Source organism: Dasypus novemcinctus, chromosome 24 (assembly GCF_030445035.2).
Source record: "Dasypus novemcinctus isolate mDasNov1 chromosome 24, mDasNov1.1.hap2, whole genome shotgun sequence".
NCBI lineage: Eukaryota > Metazoa > Chordata > Mammalia > Cingulata > Dasypodidae > Dasypus > Dasypus novemcinctus.
This window is the reverse complement of record NC_080696.1, coordinates 13,459,654-13,481,808: the sequence shown is the minus strand read 5'-3', so window position 1 is coordinate 13,481,808 and position 22,155 is coordinate 13,459,654. Positions and strand designations below refer to the sequence as shown.

The following is a 22,155-nucleotide window of genomic DNA, read 5'->3' as shown; positions in this document are numbered from 1 at the left end:
TATCTACCATACAGGAAGTCCAGGGTTCAATACCCAGGGCATCCTGGTAAAGGCAAGCTGGCCCACACCGAGTGCCACCCCACGCAGGACTGCTGCTCTGCACAGGAGTGCTGGCCTACACGGAGAGCTGATGCAGCAAGATGATGCAACAAAAAGAGACACAGAGGAAAGATAATAAGAGATGCAGAAGGGAAGTGGACTCGGCCCAATGGATAGGGCGTCCGCCTACCACATGTGAGGTCCGTGGTTCAAACCCCAGGCCTCCTTGACCCGTGTGCAGCTGGCCCATGTACAGCGCTGATGCACACAAGGAGTCCCATGTCACGCAGGAGTGCCCCCTGCATAGGGGAGCCCCACGCATAAGGAGTGTGCCCCATAAGGAGAGCCACCCAGTGCAAAAGAAATTTCAGCCTGCCCAGGAATGGCACTGCACACATGGAGAGCTGATGCAGCAAGATGACATAACAAAAAAGAAACACAGATTCCCGTGCCACAGACAACAACAGAAGCAGACAAAGAACACGCAGCAAACGGACACAGAGAACAGACAACCAGGGCGGGGAGCGGGGGGAGGGAAGGGGAGATAAGTAAATAAAAAATAAATTGAAAAAAAAAAAAAGAGACACAGCAGACCAGGGGGCTGGGGTGGCGCCAGAGTATGATAACCTGTCTCCCACTCCGGAAGGTCCCAGGATCAGTTCCTGGAGTTGCCTAATGAGAATACAAGCAGACACAGAGAACACACAGTGAATGAACACAGAGAGTAGACAATGGAGGGAGCGGGGAAGAAATAAATAAATGAAATCTTTAAAAAATATAAAAATAAAAATTTGTGTGTGTGTGTGTGTGTATATATATATATATATATATATATATATATATATATATATATATATATATATATATATATTTTTAAGGTTCTGAAAGATAATCTGGGACTGAGAAATGATACTACCCAACCCTGCCACCCTTCACCCTTTCCTTCCATTACTTCTTAATGGATAGGATTCAGTCGCTAGCTAAACATGTGAATCCCTTTAATCCCTTCTGCAGTCACCATATCAAGACTAAGACATAGCAACTAGCCTGGAGAAAAAGAAACCTAAAGAAGGGAGCCCAGAAAATGACTCTTTCATGGACATTGATTTGTAAATAAAGTGCATCCTCATTCTGACAACAGTTAGTATGTACTAGTAGGCCAAAAACAAATTCTACTTCTCAGAACTCTTAATAATCTAAGACGAATTTCATTATTTCATCATTTTTTCCCCACGATTGCCACAACACTCTTAACCCAGTATATTGAGGATGAAATTTCTCATTTAATACAGTGAATTTCACCATCCGAGTTTGGGGGAAATAAACTGACAAGGAAATTACATTTTTCGTGCATTTAATCGTGGGAGAATTGTCCTATGTATTCTCCACCAAAATATAAAAAATGAGAAAATAGAAATAGAGAAAGACAATTAAATATTATACTTTGGGATGTCCCAAAATCTTAGTGGGGTTTTACGCATTAATGACTTCAGAAATACTAAAGGTAAAAAAAAGATATAGAAATATAGTATAAAAATAGCATTTTAAAGTTCAATTTGATTAATTTCTTTTAAACTTATACAATTTTTTTTGCATTGTGAATAATGAAATTGTAATTTACATTTTTAAACAAAAACTGGTTTTATTACTTCTTTCAGCAAGAAAAAGAGCACCATGGGATCTTGTCAACCCCGCTGCCACAGGTTTCTCCACCTACTCCAGACCACACGCCTATAGCTTCTTGTCTTCCTCTCCTTACTTCTCCCCAACTACTCCTCCCCCTCGGGCGAGGGGTACAGGGGCATCACAGGCCCGTTTCGCTGGCAAGGCTCGGCGCGCGCCAGGCGCCGGCGTGCGCCGACCCTAATGGCGGGCACATGCATCCTGGCCAGATGCTATGCTGTCCGCTCACGACCGGCCGGTCCTCGTGGTCTCCCCCCACCCCTCGTCTTATCCCCATGCCCGTCCCTATAACCTCCTTTTCCTCCTACTCTTCCTCCTAATCCTTGTCTTTTGTTGCTGCGCACGCCGAGCCATTCACACCCACCGTGCGCACCAAAACTTGTTGCTTCAATTTCTTTTTAAAACAAAAGGAACAGAATCTTGAGGTATATCTGCAGAAAGTGTTAGAAGGGCTTTACTATCAAATTTGTACTTATGATAGTTGGTTTTGGGGTGGGGTAAAGGAAGTGTGTGTTTGCTCAGTATTGTGTACTGTCAGAAAGTAGGAATGATTCTATGACTGGTGTATTAGAGTTTTAGAGAGAAACAGAACCTAAATATGATGAGATTTATTACAGGAAATGTCTCATATGACATTGGAGATTGGCAAGTCCAAATTCCACAGGGTAGGCCACAAGCTGGGAACTCCAACAAAGGTCCTGATGAATTCCCAAAGAGTAGCTAGCTGGCTGGCTGAAGCAGAGAAAGAAATTCTTTCTGACTTCTGAAATCATCAGTTCTCCCTTTAAGGCCCTTCAACTGGTTGGATGAGACTTCTCTCATTGCTGAAACCAATCTCCTTTGCTGACTGTTGATGTAATAAGTTATAGCTACAATCAAGTAGCCAATGAATTAAATCCATGAAGTACCCTCACAGCGACAATCAGGCCAGCACTTGTTTGACCAAACAACAGAACAACAAAACCTAGGCAGTTTACACATGAAATGAATCATTGCAATTGATAGCTTAATAAAAATGAAAAAAACAGGTGCACAGCTTAAAGTTCTGTCCACTGGAAAGAGTTATTAGTACCTTTCAATGGAATAAGGTTTGAGATCCAATTCCAGAACTTCTAGAAACAATTCAGAAACCACATCCTTAAGATTCTATTACTCTAGATGACATCCAGGGCCAAGAGGCACACAGTGGGGAGTGGGGACCCATGGCCACCAGCCTCCCTGGCCCAAAGCAATGAGGAAGAAGAGAAAGAGAAAGTTGAGGATGAGGACAAAGATGATGAAGACAGAGGTGAAAAAGATGATGACGATGTTGTTGATGAGGAAGTTAACATTGAATTTGAAGCTTACTCCATCTCAGATAACTCTTATGATGGAATTAAGAAATTACTGCTCCAGTTCTTCCTAAAGGTTCCTGGGAATACTGCACAACTAACAGATCTCTTAGTATAATGGAACAACATTGGGAGTGTGACTAAGTGAACAGATGTTTCAGAAGACAGCGATGATGATGTGGATATTGATGAAGATGAGATTTTTGGTTTCATAAATCTTTTAAATTTAACTGAGCAAAAGAGCGCCCAGTGTGCCAAACAAATTAGAGTTGATTCTAAGTTTCTGTGTGAAGAGCGTGGTTGAAAAGCTGGACAAGCTTTTAAATGATACGACCAGGCCTGCGGGCTTGTTGCTAAATGAAAGATTCGTTAATATCCCTCCACAGACTGCCCTGCTTATGCACCAGGAACTTCAGAAAGAACTGGCCAAGGCACACAAAACAAGCAAGCCATGTGGGAAGTGCCACTTCTACCTTGTGGTTTGTAAGACATCTTGGAAGCAGGAAAAAACAATTCCAAAAAGAAATAGAGTAACCAAAAGAAAGATGAACTGTTTGCAATGCAAAGAAAGGATTCTTCTATGCAAAGGTAATCTAGAAGCACCACTACTCAGTACAGGAAAGCCACAAGTGCCTGGGAGGCAGGTGGACTTTGGATGATGTACCCACGAAGGCCTTGCCAGCTGTGATGGTGACTCCAGTCAACACGGTGAAATTGCCAGAAAACTCAGTGGAGAGTTACCGAAAAACTCGTGACTTTATTCAGATTAAGGCCCCTTACAAAAAATAGGGTTCTGTCATCCATGACACATTTACAACATACCTTTTTTTCCCTTTTGGTCAAATTAATTATATATATAGTTGATTAAAACTTTTCCAGTGGAGCAGGTATAGCTCAGTGGTTGAGTGCCTGCCTCCCATATATGAAGTCCTAGGTTCAATCCCCAGTACCGCCTGGTACAACAACAACAAAACTAAACTAAACTAAAAAACCCAGCTTTTCCAACAAGAAAAAACTAAAGATTCTATTACTCTAGAATCACTTCAGTTACCAAAATCTTCAGAGAACCAGAAACAGTGATATATATGGGGTAGAGGCAGGGGGAAGAGGGATTTACACAATTGTGGCCACAATTTGGCCAATCCAGAGTCATTAGGGAAGGTTGGCAGGCTAGAAATTCAGGCAGAATTTCTTTTTCATCAGGGAAACCTCAGCTCCCATTTTTAAAGCCTTTCAACTGATCGGATGAAACCCACCTACTTTATTGATGATAAACTTTGCTTAAAGTCAATTAATTGTACATGCTAACCACAGCTACAAAATACCTTCATAACAACACCTATATTAGTGCTTGATTAAAATTAAATAGGGGGTACTCCAACCTAGCCAATTTAACACATAAAACGATTACATTAGACAAATAAATTAATGGGTATTTCATGCGCTAAGAGCAACGTACATGGTTTTTAAAATGCCCAGAGAATAGGAGGAATGTTCTATACCTAAATCTCATGTAGTCATGAGACTTAAAGTTAATCATTGTTTGTTATTTATTCTCTTTTGGCTTCATTTCCCTATAACTATAAAATTCAATAACCTGCCCCTCTCATTTGTTTTGGGAATGCCTCTAAGGTTATAGCAGTCTTGAGAATGGTTCATTTTTTTAAGTAAAGAATAATGTACAGTTATTTAGGTGTCTTCTACTGCTGTATGTTCCGTAGTGAAGAGATGGAGTGGCTTTAGCAGATGTTTCACAGAAGGCCTTAGAATGAATGTGTAACGATCTAAAGGGCAGCATGTTGCTGTATACTTTCTGGCTACTGCTGCTCTTCTAAAATGAGGTTCTACTTAATGTAGGGAAGATGTGTAATGTTATTTATTTAGTCTTGCAAGGAATTCAAAGCTCATATTTCTATTCTTTTTTTCTGCTTCTTGATTTGCCCCTGCCATTTCTGGCTATCATTATGATATGCCCTTAAACAGTGTGGCAAACTTCTATAGAGGAATAGGTTGTTTTTGGATTTATAAATGTTTGGGCTCTCCAGTCTTGGAATAAAAGCATCTAGTGAGCTGCTTTTATAAAGCTGATGTTAAAACAACAGGGAAAACAATCTTGCCAATGGCACTCAAACTGGACACTATATATATTGGGTAAAGAAGTACGAGTAAAAGTACTTGCTTCTACATTAAAATTCAGTTGGAAATGAGGGGATAAATTTTCAGGAATCAGCTTATAACTAAGCTGAAACAATTTATTCAATGTAAATAAAATAGGCAGGGTGGGGGGAAGCGCCCTATAACTCAAAGGATGGAAAAATGTATGGAAAACAGTAAAGTGGAAATGAGCTGTGCTTTTTTCCTTTTCTTTTTACTTTATCTTCCCTCTCAAAAGCTAAGTTTCTTAAATCCAAGGGAAAAAAAAATTTAGACTTGATTGTAATAAAAACTCAGGAGGGATAAAGGGATATTTAATCCTATGCTATTGTTTTGCTAGAGAAGAATAAAAATGCTATCTGTAGAACTTTGGAGGAGTAATTAATAATTCCTATAATCAGACCTCTCTCATCTCAGTCCAGAATGGCAAGTGTGAGAAGACACACACCTGGGGTGATGATTTTTTCCTTCCCCCGTCTCCTCATTAGTGTGAGAAGAGGGGCCCGAGGCAGCTGAGGAACTTCTACAATCCCACAGCAATCTTTAGGAGGGTTTTATAAATCTTATATAATGGCATGATGACAGGTTTTGCCAAGAACCTTATATATTTTAGGCTTCTTCTGGGAAGGAGCAGAGTAAAGAGCATATTTTTAAACTTGTTTTCTTAGCAGAGGGTCTGGAGACCCATGGTCAGCTGACCTCGGCTGTCCCCAGTGGCCCAGGTCACACTCCGAATGAATGGGCCAGGGCACAAGGAAACGGTGCAATTTTTTACTGAGACAGAGCAGCCCCGTTTGTGTGGAGCTGCACAGCCAGTATTTTGCAGCAAAGATCCAACTGCCACCCATACAACCATTCTTTTACCCAAGTCCACCCTGCTGAATCCCATAGGCTCTCCTGTTTCCAGAAGGGGAGACAGCCAACTATATGGAACTGCTCCACTTTTTGGCAGAGTCAGGTGTTTGCCATTAAGTTTCCCAACTCCTTTTCCACCAGAGAAGGAAACATGAACAGGTGAAAAAATTACCATCCAACCATGATGAAAAGCATATAAAACTTTTAAAAGTAAGTGGTTTATGATATAGCTACCTTTTTTTAAAAAGATTTATTTATTTATTTATTTATTTATTTATTTTTCCCCCTTCCCCTCCTCCCAGCCTGCTGTTTTTGCTGTCTGTGTTGTCTTCTCATTTTCTCTCCTCTAGGATTTACCCGAATTCGATCCTGGAGACCACTGATGTGGAGAGAGGTTCCCTGTCAATTGTACCACCTCAGTTCCTGGTTTCTGCTGTGCTTCAGCTTGACTCTCCCCTTGTCTCTCTTTTTATGCATCGTCATCTTGCTGTGTGACTCACTTTCGCAGGCACTGGCTCACCACGCGGGCACTTGCGCTCACCACGCCGACACTTGTGCTCACCATGCGGGCCCTCACACGGGCACACTTTCTTTTCTTCTTTTTCACCAGGAGGCCCCAGGGATGGAACCCCAGTCCTCCCATATGGTATGCGGAAGCTCTATCACTTGAACCACATCTCTTCCCTGATATAGCTACCTTAATGAGGAGATAATGATCACAGTTTATTTAAAAAAAAAAAAAGGCTTCAGCCATACCACTCACATTAAGTACATTTTATTTATTTTTTTTTAATTATTTATTTATTTTTTAAAATTACATTAAAAAAATATGAGGTCCCATTCAACCCCACCGCCCCAACCCCCCACTCCCCCCACAGCAACACTCTCTCCCATCATCGTGACACATCCATTGCACCTGGTAAGTACATCTCTGAGCATCACTGCACCCCATAGTCAATGGTCCACATCATAGCCCACACTCTCCCACGTTCCATCCAGTGGGCCCTGGGGGGATCTACAATGTCCCATAATTGTCTGTGAAGCACCACCCAGGACAACTCCACGTCCCAAAAACGCCTCCACATCTCATCTCTTCCTCCCATTCCCCAAATCCAGCAGCCACCATGGCTACCCTTCCCACACCCATTCCACATTTTCTCTGTGGACATTGGATTGGTTGTGTCCATTGCACATCTATGTCAAGTGGGGGCTTAGATTCCACATGGATACTGGATGCACTCCTCCTGCTTTCAGTTGTAGACACTCTAGGCTCCATGGTGTGGTGGTTGACCTTCTTCAACTCCATGTTAGCTGAGTGGGGTAAGTCCAATAAATCAAAGTGTAGGAGCTGAAGTCTGTTGAGGCTCTGGGCCTGGGTGACATATTATCAGTCCAGAAATTCAAATCCCCTAAATATATCTTAAACCCCAGCACCAACTACAATTCCAATAAAGTAGCATGCAAGTCTTGTGAAAAGAGATCCCCTCTGAGTCCAATTCCATCACGCAGAAACACCAGCTCCAAAGAAGGGCCATCTGCCATGGCAGTGAACCCCATCTGCCATGACCATAGAATCCGTGGGTCTCTTTATCCCTCAAAAGAACCAATACCTGGGGTTGTATCTACTTTATCTGTCTCTTAGACTCTGCTCAGTTGTGCATAAGGGCATTCCTGCTGACAACCTCCAGACTCTTTTTTAGAGACTCATAGCCTTATAATCTCATTTCTCCTTTCCATTTCCCCCTTCCATTAGGTCAAACAGCATTTTGAAGTCATGTTATTATATGTAGACAGGGATATTCTGCTGATCCGTATTGAACCTTTAATTCAAGGTCATTTTCTAGTTGCATCTTCAGCTGGTATGTGGTAGTGATCCCTCGGTGCCAGGGAGGCTCATCCCCGGGTGTCCCACGCTGGGGGGAATGCACTGCATCTACATGCTGAGTTTGGCTGTGAGAGTGGTCACATTTGAGTAACATGAAGGCTGTCAGGAGGAAATTCCCAGGCACAGTGCTACTCTAGGCCTTGTTCTTATTGCAGGTGTATAGGCTCAAAAGCATAGCCATTAGTATCAGGAGCCCACTGTTGGGCCCTCCTTCCTTCCTGGTTCTTGCCGTTGCACCTGGGGGACTGCCGCTGCTCCCCAGGGTCCATGACAGTGACCCCCCGGCCAGGAGCCCAGTACCCCCCCAGCTGTTGTTTTTAATTGTTTCCACTATGAGTATATCTAGACATTACTATATACCCTGGGCATATGCCCTGTATAACTCCCTGTCAACCATATATATCCTGTCAATAACATCCTATATCAGTATTCCTCCGCTGCCATTGTTGAACCACTCTGTGATCCAAAACTTCCTGTAATGTGAATCCCAACATAATGTCAGCTTCACAAGAGTCTTAGATCACCGAAATTCATATATACAATATACAGTACTTCCCCAGATCCACCATAAAACCTTTTCCCTTCCACAGCGATAATCTTTTAACTTATTGATATCATATTTCCTGAAACTGATGTACAGATTCCGAAACAATAGCTTTCAAACAAGGTGACATCTGTGCTTACTATGTGGTCCATACTTTAGGTTGTACAGTTTTCTAAATTTTTTAGTTATCCTATGTTTTGCCTTATGGTTTACATTATTAGTCTGTCGTCCCCTATATGTTTTTGGTGTAATATTAGCTGTTTTATATTCATCCTCGTGTACTCTCACAAAACTCCTCTCTTGCCCCATATTTACCTTAGTTCCATCCATTCCACATCCATTTTCCCCTCCCCTTGGGGCCCACAACGCCAGCCACTCTCCATTTCCCAAGAAGCCATGTCCAGAGATACTTGCAGCAGTGTTCAGGGCCTGACTTTCTCAACTGCCCTAATGCCCTGGGAGCCATCCTTTCTCACGAGAGATACAGTTCTCTCTATTTGACGGCCTTAGTCCTCCCCAGGATGTGGGTCCACCCCAACTCTCACTTCTTGGGTCTCTTCCACATTTTACCAGCTAAGCTCTAATGTCTGTGTTAATGTGTGCCCTCCCAAAATATAAGGGGAGAAGGGGACCTCCTTTATAGCACCAAAGAATGATTAGCACTTATTCATTTCTGCCTAACAATAACATTTCCCTGTAAGTTTGTAAGTTTGTTTTGTTTTGAGGGCAGTTTGGTGGTGATTGGAGATACCTTCTGGTTTCTACTATCATGCCAAGGCTGAGGTGGCAGCTCTCCTGGTGAGCCTGCCTCTGAGCTTTGTCCTGGGAGTTACTCTTAGAGGACCAGCAAAGAGCTTCATCCTCCTGCCCTATAATAACCTAAAGTCCTTTCAGCTGAAAACACCAAAAGTGGTCTCTGTTTCCTGTATCTGAATCCAAGCTTTCTTTCCTGTACTAACTTCACTCATAATACATTATTATGATTTCTAGTTTCTTCTTAAGGTGAACAAGAGTCTAATGTATGACAAAGCAATTTAAGTGGAGAATTTTCCTTAATTGTATGATTTCCTCCAATCTTCTACAAGAGTCTCAACTACTTCTAATTCGACAGCATTTTTTAAAGCAACTTGCTTTTTTATTAACCCCGTCCCCACCCCAGGATGGCTCCCTTGACTGTTTGTACGTTGTTTTTGCTCTATGTTTTCACTTGCTGTCTGCTTGGTTTTGTTCCCCTTATTGTCTGCTTGTTGTCTATTTTTTTCTTTAGGAGGCACCAGGAATGGAACCCAGGACTGCCCATGTGGGCGGTGGCCACTCAACTGCTTGGGCCACATCTGCTCCCTGGTTGGTTGTTTTTTTGTTCATTGCTCACTGTTGTGTTCCCTGTCTGGCTCATTGTTTTTGCTTGTTGTCTGCTCATTGTCTGCTCATTATTTTTGCTTATTGTCTGCTTGTTATTTGTTTGTCTTCTTCAGGAGGCATCAGGAATGGAACCCAGGACCTCCCATGTGTGAGGTGAGTGCTCAACTGCTTGAGCCATATCTGCTCCGTAAAGCAACTTGCTTTTATCAAAATTTCCAAAGCATTGGAATTTATTTCCATGGAAATAATAACTCTCTTTTCATCACATAATGCTGAATCAGATAATTTAATTTCATTTGGCATAAATAGGTTTGGGAGCTGAGGTGGTTTGAGGCTGTATGTACAGAAAAACAAGTTCTTAAATTTAATTTATTCCTGAGCCCATTGTAAATAGTATCTTAAATGAGGTGACTTCAGTTAAGGTGCGACCCAGCCCAATTAGGATGAGTCTTAATCCTATTACTGGAGTCCCTATAAGTGGAATGAAATTCAGACAGAGAGAAAAAAATCCATGGAAGCAAGAAGCTGAAATGCAACGGAAGCCAGAAGAGAACAGAAAGGACAGGAGAGGCCACCATGTGACAAGCTAAGGACAAAAGATCACCATTAGAAAGCCCCAGAACACCAGTCTCTGGGTAAAAAGCACTGTCTTTGTGACACTTGGATTTGGACTTTTTCCCAACCTCAAACCAAGAGTGAATAAATTCCAATTGTTTAACCCAGCATATTTCATGGTATTTGCTTGAGCAGCCTAGGAAACTAAAACTGGAACCAACTGACTCTTAACAAGTACATATCTCTATTGGTAGCCACAAAGTACCTAGAGGTATCAAAGAGTAGTCAACCAGTCCAAGAGCAGCATGCACTGACCAGAAGGCAACATTTTACAGAATGAAGGGAAGGCAGTGTGCATTCTGTTCACTCCCTTATGAGGGGATAATATCAAACACTTCTACTAAATCCATTTTGTTTTGTTTTGATTTGTTTGTTTTAAATGAGGATTGGACTTACTTTAGGTAAATCATCTAGTGTGGTACTCAGAATATCATGGGCACTCAATAAATGCAAGCATGATATTTATAGAAATAAAGAATTTAGGCTAGAGGTTCATACATAAGGTCTCTGGGTTACAAGAGGTTATGGTAATGATATGATTCCAAATCACTCACTTTATAAGAGGCAAAATCAAGATCTGTAAATTAAATTATATTCAGGGAGGGTCAACCCGGTTATAAACCAGTAATGCTGTAGCTCAAACTGTTTCAACAAGGAGCCAGACAGGCCCTCGGAACAGCCCTGAAGGAAAACAAGCATGCCATGGGGGACTGTGAAAATTCTGGGTTTCTCTGGGGGCTAGGATGATCCCATAGTTTGAGAACCACAAAACATGGGTTCCATGAGTAAACCCTGGCCAAAGCCAGGTGTTGGGGATTGAATCATGTCTCTTAAAAAAAGAGATGCTCAAATCTGAATCCATGTTCCTAGGGGAGCAAACTCATTTGTAAATAGGACCTGTGAGGATTTTGAAGGAATTATTAGTTAAGGTGTGGACGCATTTGTGAGTAGGATCTTCACAGATCTTATTTAAATTACACAAAATTGAGATGAGAGGAAATTCAGAGTCAGTGCCAGAAGAGAAACGAGAGAGAGAGAGCAAGAGCGAGAGAGAGAGCGAGCGAGACAGAGAGAGATTGCTATGAGATGGAAGATTGCCAGCATCAGAACACTGCAGACTTTGGAGAAAGCATGGCCTTCTAGCCTCCAAAAGACCAGTGGACCATTATTTTTCATATCAGCCCTGGCAACATAAGACTCCAAGACAACACCTAAAGATAGAACTTCAGTGTAGGTCAAGATATAGAATTGTTTTGGAGAACACAATTGTATAAACTTCTACTATTGCATCAAGCAAGCTCCAACTTATGTGTAATGTAGCTTCGATGCTCACAAAATTTACTCTTTGAAAACTAAAATGTACGGTATGTGTAACAGCTCTCCAACAAGATTATTGGGTGAGGTAAACATAGCAATCCTTGTCCACATAAGATAAGCTGGAATTCATTATGTCTGCATTCAAAAATTCCCATTTGAACAAGTTTGTACACAAGACACTTGGGGTTCCCCATGAAACAAACAGATGCCTTGGGTTTTTCAAGGTGAATTTAATCATTACCATGTCATTATAATTATGAAAGCCATCCTAAAAATTGTCTTCCTTAAAACCAACCATAGTTATAGTATATTCTAGCTTCTTCTATTCTGTCAGTACCAACTGGCATATAATACTGTAGTGTTAATTTTGACAGAAGTTATTTCAAAAACTATGTGTGCTTATTTATTTATTTAATGTTTGACACTGGTTATTTTCTTTAGCAAAAAGCCAAAAGTCTTTGGAGTTTCCCACCTCACTGTTAAACTAATATCAGTACAACAGTCTACCTAGATTTTTATCACAAATGAAGGCATTGTTCTTCGACCTAGAAAGGCAAAGTAACATCCAAAATACAAGCCTCGACTTCCCCCTGACACGCCCCCCACACACCCACACAGTATTATAACTTTGGGTAAAACTGCTTGAAGAGAAGTTTTGAAGATATAAATGAATGAAACACTTTCTCCACCAAGTCTACAAAGTTTTATATACAAGTGAATGCTTATAAGGGTATTCATTGAAACTGCTGGGCCCTTTACTTCTTACACTGGTGAATAAAACACATTTCACAGTAAACAGTTGAAGAGTAATTCACTCAGACTTCCCAGAGTACGTGCTTCCGTTTTTATTATTACTAAAGAGCTCTAGAATTTAAAAGTTTATTCACTGATATGCCTTCTTCGTGGCTGCACCACAATTTGCAGGTGGAAGAACAAAAGGCTGTTTCTGTTATATAATTTGAGCTAAAGAAGGCTTGTCTTTAGTGGCAAAAGAGGCAAATAAACGGATAGGTGGTGTTTTGTGTGTGCATGAGACAGATAAATAGATACATAGAAATCTTGCAAAACACTCACCTAAAAGAAATAACACTGTTTAGTTAGTATGATTAAAGGTATGCTTAAAAAGAGGATGTTGAAACTACAAATACAAGGGATCTGTCGGTTTCATCCTTTCACAGCAGTACTTCCTATGAAGTTGACTGTAAGGTAGTTTTACAGTTTGTTTTTGCTTCTTATAACTTGTTTAGAGTAAAGTGTACCCCAAATGTGACATATTTGTATGATAAAAGGAGGGATTAATTATATTTTCCAAGAAATAACTCCTGTGGCCTTAAAAAAAAGGAAAGAAAAAAGTCAACAAAGACTCCAGTCACTGAAATTCCACAATCCTAATTGTTCTTACTACTATTAGATTCTAGGGAATTGTTCACTAGGTTGTTTTCTCCCAGAGCAAGGACTGCATGATGGTAGAAAGTGTATTTATCCTTGTAACTGTAGTAATTCACGGAAGGCATGGGGCCTGCAGGGTTCTCCACACCCTTCTAGTAAGAGAGAGAAATACTGAGTGCACGCAGCGCACAATATTCCTTCAGATTCTTCACATACATTGTGGGGCCTACTTCCCCTGACTGGATTAGAAACCAGAGATTCACAATTCCTCACAGTCATTAGAGGAATTTTCATTGGCCCAAGGTGATAGCACATACAAGGTATGTTTGGTAGTTTTTAATTGAATTGGTTTTGAAATTGGGAGGATTCATGGTTTTTTGTTTGTTTTATTTTTTAAGAGGGAGGTAGTTCAAGTTTCTCATTAAAAGTCAATCTAGAGCTGAGCAAGGCTTGTCGCCTTTAGAAGGTTCCAGTTTAATACCACTCCCTATTGTCTTCAGGGCACTGATGGACAAGGTGCTTTTCTTTGTTATTTTTATTTCCTTTTTTTTAAATTTATTTATTTATTTTCCCCCTTCCCCTCCTCCCACCCTGCTGTTTTTGTTGTCTGTGTTGTCTTGTCTTCTCATTTACTCTCCTCTAGGATTCACTGGGATTTGATCCTGGAGACCTCTGATAGGGAGAGAGGTTCCCTGTCAATTGTGCCATCTCAGTTCCTGGTTTCTGCTGTGCTTCACCTTGACTCTCCCCTTGTCTCTCTTTTTATGTCATCACCTTGCTGCGTGACTCACTTGTACAGGGCACTGGCTTACCACACGGGCACTCGTGTGGGCACTGGCTTGCTGCATGGACACGCTTTCTCTTCTTCTTTTTCACGAGGAGGCCCCAGGGATCGAACCCAGGTCCTCCCATATGGTACACAGAAGCTCTATCACTTGAGCCACATCTGCTTCCCTGTAGTTTTTCCTACATCATTAAATTACCACATCACTCATTTACATCATTGCCCTGCCACCTATAAGCATTTCAGATGGTGCCCAGGTTAAACCAAGCCACTCTTTCCCATCCCGAGTCTAGTATCAGGCCAGGTATGTACCAGGTGGTGAATAAATACTAGATAATAAAGAGATGGTCATTGACTATAATATGAAATTCATCCAATAAGGCAGCATCAGAAAACCGGCATTTTAGATTTTTTAAATGTTGAATTTCAAATGAATTCAGTAAAACTGAAAACAGACAAAGCACATTGTATTGCACAACAAGCCAATGACATAATACTGATTACAATACATTGTAAAAAGCAGTTAAACATTTAGAGTTGAATCCTGGGATTTGACCATTTGTCCCTGCACAATTTACAAGAAACCTGGACAGTAGTCAAATTTAGCCAAGAGTAAACAACAAATAGAACAGTGTAGAGTGCTGTCTCATATCCCTCAGAGAGTGGCTTTCAAAAGGAAGGAGCCATTTAAAAGGCTGGACACACAGCCCTTGAGTAATTGCATGTTGACTGAACATCCCTTGGACAAAGGGGCTTTTATAGGTGATCTGGTAGTTTATCAATGAGCATTTATTAACCTGACAGGTACAGTGCTAGAAGTGTTCTGGGGAGCTACTCATTCCTAAACCACCATCTTCTATGCTCTTGAGACTTTTTACCTGCTATCATTCTTAACCTGTCTGTTTGAACCCCACCATTATTCTTCAGATCATAGGTATAGAGGCTACTATAATCTACAGCATTTATCAGGCTTGGGATGTCTTTACACTGTACAACACTTCTTACTAAGATCTGTTGAGGGGAAATCATAGTATGATACAGTGGGGACAAGTATAGGATCATCTTAGAGTACACAATTTATAATCACAATTCAGCTAAATCACAATATTTTTATGAATTAACTATCAAAGTATTACTACGCATTATTCAAGTATTACAAGCATATAAAAAAGTATAGTGAATAAGCTAAGCATGTATTCTCCACCCACCTAAGTCAAGTTTTAAGACATTCTCATATTAACTTTAGATGCTTTTGGTAGAAATTTTCATTGAAACTATACATAGAGATCCTACCCCTTTTTTTCAAGATTTATTTTATTTTTCCCCCTCACTCATTGTGTGCTTGTTGTATTCTTGGCCTCCTTTCAGGAGGCACACCAGGAACTGAACCTGTGACCTTCCAGGTGGGGGGGGGAGGGGCCTAATTGCTTCAACCTCTGCTCCCTGCTTTATTGGGTCTCTCATTATGTTTTCCTCCTTGTGTTTCTTGTTGCATCAGTTCACCATGCCAGCCCATCACGTTAGCTCGCTATCTTGCTCATCTTCTTTAGAAGGCACCAGGAACTGAACCCGGGACCTCCTGTGTGGTGGATGGGAGCTTAGTCACTTGAGCCACATCTACTTCCCAAGATCCTACCACTTTTAAATAGCCTTATTCTTTATTTGGTGCTCACCACAAGTGTCCTTATTCTTCACTGGGTGCTCGCCTCATTATTGCAGTCCTTCAACTGTTTTCTGAAGCTTTGACCAGTTCTTGCTGGTTGTTCAGGGCTTCTGTGGGGAGACAGAGGCCTAAAGTGTCATTCGGCCATTTTGATTGGGGAAGAGGACACAGATGATTTCTCCATTAATTTTTTCATATTTAATTTCTCTGAGTAACATTTTGAATTTCCTGTGTAAAGGTCTTACATATCTTGAGTTAAGTTTATTCCTAGGTATTTGATATTTTCTGAAGATATGGTAAATTGCCTCTTTTTAACATTTCCATTTCTAATTACTTGTTGCTGGTATGTGGAAATACTGTTGCTTTATGTATTATGCTTCAGAAACATTGCTAAATTCATTTACTAATGCTAATAATTCATCTATATATCTTATGGATTCTCTATATACATAAGCATGCTATTGTGGAAAAAAAAATGATTTTTAGTTGTTCCTTTCTAATCTTTAAACATTTTATTTCTTTTTCTGGCCTCCCTAGGACATCCAATGGTTCTATGGACAACCACCATAGAAGTGATTATAGTAGACATCCTTACCTCATTCCTGATATGAGAGGGAATCTCTCACTAGTTCACCTTTAAATATGCTGATTTTTGTTTTGGGTAAATATTTTTATAAGATGAAGTCTATGCCCTTTGACTACTAGTTTTCTAAACTTTTTATTTTGAATGCATGATAAATTTTATCAACATTTTTCTGTATCTATTGAGAAAATCATATCAAGATGATCAATCTTGCCAGAGTTTAGCAATGCTATTCTTTTTTAAGGAACCAGCATTTGTCTGTGCTGATTTTCTTTATTATCTGTTTATTTTCTATTCTACTGATTTCTACTCTTACCTTTAGTATTTCCTATCTTTTATTTTCGCTATAATTTTTCCAACTTCTTCAGCTTGATGTTTAGCATTAGAAATTTCTAGTCTTTCTTATCAAGTATGTCCATTTAAGGCCATGAATTTCCCTCTCAGCACTTGTTTAGCTGCATCTCACAAGTTTTGATATGCAATATTTCATCATTAATTTCAAATTGTTTTCTGATTTCCATTATGATCATTTTTAATTGATGGGTTATTTAGGTCATTCCTTAATTTGACATTATTTAGAGATTTTAAATTTTAGCATTTTTAAATTAATATCTACCTTAATTCCACTGTGTCAGAGATTATATATTCTATATGATTTTTTAGCATTGCATCATTACAAATTTAACCCTTTGAAATTTAAGGAGCTGTATTCTTTTTTTCAATTAAGCACTCCTGCTTAATAAAAATCTTTTTTTAATGAAATTGTTTATACTTTTAATTCCATCTATAACTTATCAAATAATTAATACCTTATCTCTGTAAGAATTTTATTTATAAGTATGAATCCATATGATGTGTAAAACCCAAACAATAAATGCTATTTCATATTTTAGTCTCTAAAATTATTATGCAATATAGCATTGTTTTATCAAATGTGTTTTGTGTCTGTAGCAAGGTATTAAGAAGCAATATACACAGTGCATACTGAAAAGAAATCAAATTACTATTATGATGCAATTTTTCTATAATCATTAGATATTTGGTTCATAATCAGAATTCTCATTCAAGAAAAGAACAAGCAATCTGAGTCATAAAGAAACAGTGCTTTGGGATTACTAAATATGGATTTATTGCCTAAAAAACTATAATCTACAAAAGTGGTAAAATAACTGAGATCATGGCATTTTTTCAACTAGTCTACATTATTAGAACAGCCCTGAGTAGGGCCTGTAGGAGGTACTGGTGGGCTGAATTTTCTCTGTTTCTCCATCACTGTTTCCACCCTTCTCTGCCCTTTTTTCCTGCTATGGAGGCTGAGTCAGTGGGCTTCCCTGCCTTCTGTCTTCCTAATAAGGTTTGGGCAATGAGAGGCCGTGGCAGGAGAATAAGTGCTGAGAAGAAAGGTCATATATGAATACTAAGAAAACAGACAAACAAACGGAAGCCAGCTAGTAAGACAGGGAATCAGTGGATGGATCTGGAAGCTGGCAGAGAGTCCACACAAAACATCAATAACCCCCAAGATGGCTGCTGGAAGACCCTCACCAAGATTCCGCCATTCAGAACAAAGACTTCCTCTGGAAGCCAGGAGAAGCCCTGGATATTCCCCAAGGACTTTATCATTGGGCCCTCATGGGGGATTTGATGGGGAGGGGGGTATTCGATCAAAGCAGCAAACAGCTGGAACCCCTCCCCTGCCATTAGCAAAGGGGTGGTATAACTAACAGTTCAAAATCAGGCACAAGGCTTGAACGCTCATTCTCACCTTTGGACCCCTGTTCCTGACCTCAGCGCCCTGTTCTCACCATTTTTCCTCTGCCATTATGGCCACACAAGTAAACCCTGGGCATTTATAATCTATAATGAGGAATTGTGGTCTGTAAATCAGCTGCTTTATCACTTTTCAGCCCCTTCCCCTCTACATGGGACCCATGATCTGTTATTTTCTCCCATTTCTCATCCTTCCCTACCCAAATAAATTACTGGCCTAACTCACCTGACATACTCTTAAAATTCATTTCTGCAGCTGTCAAGAACCTAGACAAAATCCAGGAACAAAACAAACCATGTATACACACACACAAACCCATACACATATGCAGATGTCTTTTTTCCTCTTAACTAATTACTAAAAGCTAAAATAACTCTTGGCTGCCCTCCCCTGTCTATCTGATGCTTTCTTGAAGATTCAGCAAGAGATGTTTTATTTTTCTGAAAATTCACATGCATTCTAAACTTTGAATGTTCAATTACATTTTAATTACATTGGGAAGTCGGCTTGGTTTTATAAAAATCTCTTAAGTGTATTCTGTATCTCTTAAAAAGGAAAGTAATTCTTTCATAAATATTAATTATACCTTAATTTATCTGTTTTCTAAGTTAAGATTGGAATATTCAGCTTTTCTTTTAGATTTTAAATTTCAAACTGTACAAATAATATATCTTACTAAGTCTTCACTTAGGTTGTCAGTTGAGGATATATGTCTTCAATTATCTATAGACTAGAGCATTTGGTGGTTGTTTTGCAGGTGATTTTTATTGCTACAGATTTTTTTCCTTGTTAAGTATCACAACATTTATTTTCTATCATCTAAACAGCATGACAATAAATCTGTGATGGTTAGGCACAATATGAACATGAATGAGCTTTTAGTTTATAATTTTATTATCTCTGCTAGATAGGTAGCAAAATAGTTTTGTGAGAAAACAGTATTTTCCTGATATGCATCATATATTATAAAGACACACATATAGAATGTGAAGAACTTGGTTAACGCACACAGCACTACCTTCTCTTAGGTAGATGTTGACCGGTTGTGACAAAAAATTTAATTTCCATGTAATTTGAGGGAAGTTAACCTAAAAATGGCAGCAAATACCCTACCCTCATAAAATTTTTGTTTTAAAAAATAATTACCATAGCAGATACCATCTGGTTGCATGCAATTTGAATTCATCTGAAATCCCAATGTAAACAAGTAACCAATAGCAAGGGGCAGATAAACATTCCATTGGCTTTAGATAATTGAAACCATCTTCTACAAGATTACCTTCAATTATAGGACTTCAGGAAAGAAGGAGACAGCTTCTGGCAAAGTACCAGAAAGGTTGAGGTGGGGGGTGGGGAGATGACAGTTGGGGGTAAATGGGAGAGAGAGTGGTAAGGGGGAGGAGAGGAGAGATTACAAAGTCTATTTTCCAGGATATAATGGAAGATCATTAAGTATTCTATTGCATTTGTAAGATAGGTTGGTTAAGGGCATGCCTACTCAAAAGATATTTTTACTGGGAACATAGGATTAAAGCCTAGAAAACTATCTTCATGTGCTTTTTTTCAGTTTTGTTTTCAATCAGTAATATCTCTAAAATCATAAGCAGAAGTCTTTTTTTAATCTGATTTTCAAAAATATTCAAAGAAATTAACTCTAATTCCTATTTCTTACCATTTTTTCATTTCTTGTAACTTGCAAAAATGTATATGCACCACTGCACATTTATAAGTGTTTATGTATATACATTTAGCTTCTGAAATTATAAACAAGAGGCATGTCTAAAAATTCAAAGTACTTCTGACTTATAATATGTATTGTATTAAGTATATCCCAGTCTTCTTATGAAGGATTATTAAATCTTTTCATCTTTTTAAAGTCTTTTTGATAACATCAAATTTCTGAGAAGAGCGAGACAAAAGAATTTGTTTAAATACTCAAACATCTTAAAGGTGATACAGGATCAGGGAAAATGTATCACATTACTTTAGATTAATTATATATTGCAACACTCAACTGTTCAACCCCTATGTCAACCTGCTCCATTAGTATATTATCAATGATAATAAAGTTGTGATGGTAAGTTGAACCATCTGTCAAAAAAAAAAAGAAAAAACAGAATCAAAGCACTGAATTTTTGTGTTAGACAACCAAGTTTGCTTACTTCTAACTGAAATGTAAGAACAATATACACTTTAACTACCTTCTAGACAGATACATTATAACTTCTAAATTCTACACATAAAGAAGTGATTGTTTTCTTTACCTTGTGAGCAAGAGCATTGAACCAGTTCTGTTGCAATGCTGCTATCTTGCTATGAAGAATGTTGCAGATGAAAATTTCACAATTCAAGATGAGATTTCATTTCAGAAACCTGATCCTAAAGCCACCTACTCAGAAAGAATAAGTTGCTTTTTCCATTGCATGATCTCAAATAAATTCTAGAGTGGGGAAAAAAAAAAAATGGCTTCCTTATGCAATGCAACTCTTACCACAGTTCATAATTACAGTATGTGTTAACACTTGTCCTTAACCCTTACCTCTAACCCCACCCCCAAGGCAGGGATCATGATGTTTTATTCTCTGAAGTACATTTAGTGTCAAATTGCTGGACACCTAATAGGAGCTCAATGAATGTCTGCAGGATGAATGAATGATGGCGTAGTCACAGTGGCAAAATTTCGATCCAAATGCTCCAAATTTTTTATTTGACATGTACAGGTAAATTTAGGGTACTGATTTTAGTGCTGCAAATAGCTAATTGAGACCAATACCAGTTTATGACAGATCAAGTCCAGATTCTGGTCCATTGTCAATTAAAGCTCCTCACCTTGCTTTGCCCTCACACTTTACAAACCAATCTACCCTCAAAGAATGAAGATCTATTTTGAAAAAGAACTCGATTTGAAGTCCCCACCAAATCCCTCTTTGAAATAAACAATGCATAAATAACAGTTTAACAGAGCAAATTAAAGGCTAGGAATAAGGTACTCTAGCCCTGTCTTTATGAGTCAAGAGAAGTTGGGAGCACTGTGTCTTTTGAACCTTCAGTTTACTCATTTGCAAAGTACACAAAATAAATTCCTAAGGAGGGAGAGTTATGCCACCAAGATAGTAAAGTGAAGTGCTCTATCCCCCCTCCCCCCCAGAATCTTTACATAATTAGCAAAACTAAAACAGAACCAACCGTCTTTCTCAAAGCTCCAGAAAACAAAGGGCAGCAATAACTGAGAGTACCAAATCAAAGAAATACAAATTAAATATGCTAGGAAAACTTCATGACACCTTCTCCATCTCAGTGTGGAGCCAGCCTGCTTTCTCAGCGTTGGCACCAGGGATGGACTCATGACCATAGCCCACGCCATCACCGCCATTCAGAAGGCTACGGATGGCCCCACTGGGAAACTGCGCCATGACTGCCATGGCACTGCCTAGAAAATCATCCCTGCATTTACTGCTACTGCCGAGGCAGTGGGTAAGATCATCCCTGAGCTTACTGGGAAGTTCACTGTCATGGCCTTCCACATCCCCATCCCCAATGTTTCACTGTGGATCTGACCTGATGTCTGGAGAAAGCAGCCAAATATGCAGACATTAAGAAGGTGGTGAAGGTGGTATCAAAGGCCCCCTAAAGAGCATCCCAGGTTACACTGAGAACTCAGTTGTCTTCTGTGACTTCAACAGTGACTCTTTCACCTTTGATGCTGGAATGCCCAATTTGTCAAAATTGTGTGACAAAATTTGGCTACAGCAACAGGGTGGCCTCTAAGCAGTAACAGCCCCCAGGACCAGCAACCCCAGCAATAATAAGACAAGAGAGAGGTGGTCAGCTGTGGGGGAGTCCTGGCCAAAACCTGACCCCCCAACACAAACAGCCCAATTTAAAAACAGACCAAGACTTGAATGGACATTTCTCCAAAGAAGATATACAAATTGCCAATAAGCACATGAAATGATGCTCAACATCATTAGCCGCTAGCAAAATGGAAATCAATGAGATATCACTTCACACCTCCTAGAATGGCTATTATTGAGAAAACAGATACCAAGTGTTAGCAAGGACATAGAGAAACGTGTGCGTTGCTAGTGGGAAGGTGAAATGGTCCAGCCACTGTAGAAACAGTTTGGTGATTCCTCAGACAGCTAGGTATAGAATTACCATATGACCTAGCAGTCCACTT

General features: G+C 39.6%; 1 protein-coding gene and 1 pseudogene across 4 annotated transcripts in view; one reads left to right on the top strand and one right to left on the bottom strand.

Annotated features, from left to right (window-relative positions):
- Positions 1-22,155, bottom strand: part of MACROD2 (mono-ADP ribosylhydrolase 2) — a 2,160,736-nt gene that overhangs the window by 1,119,950 nt on the left and 1,018,631 nt on the right. The gene's annotated exons all lie outside the window — the stretch shown is intronic.
- LOC105744961 (BRCA2 and CDKN1A-interacting protein pseudogene) lies at positions 2,881-3,863 on the top strand (annotated as a pseudogene).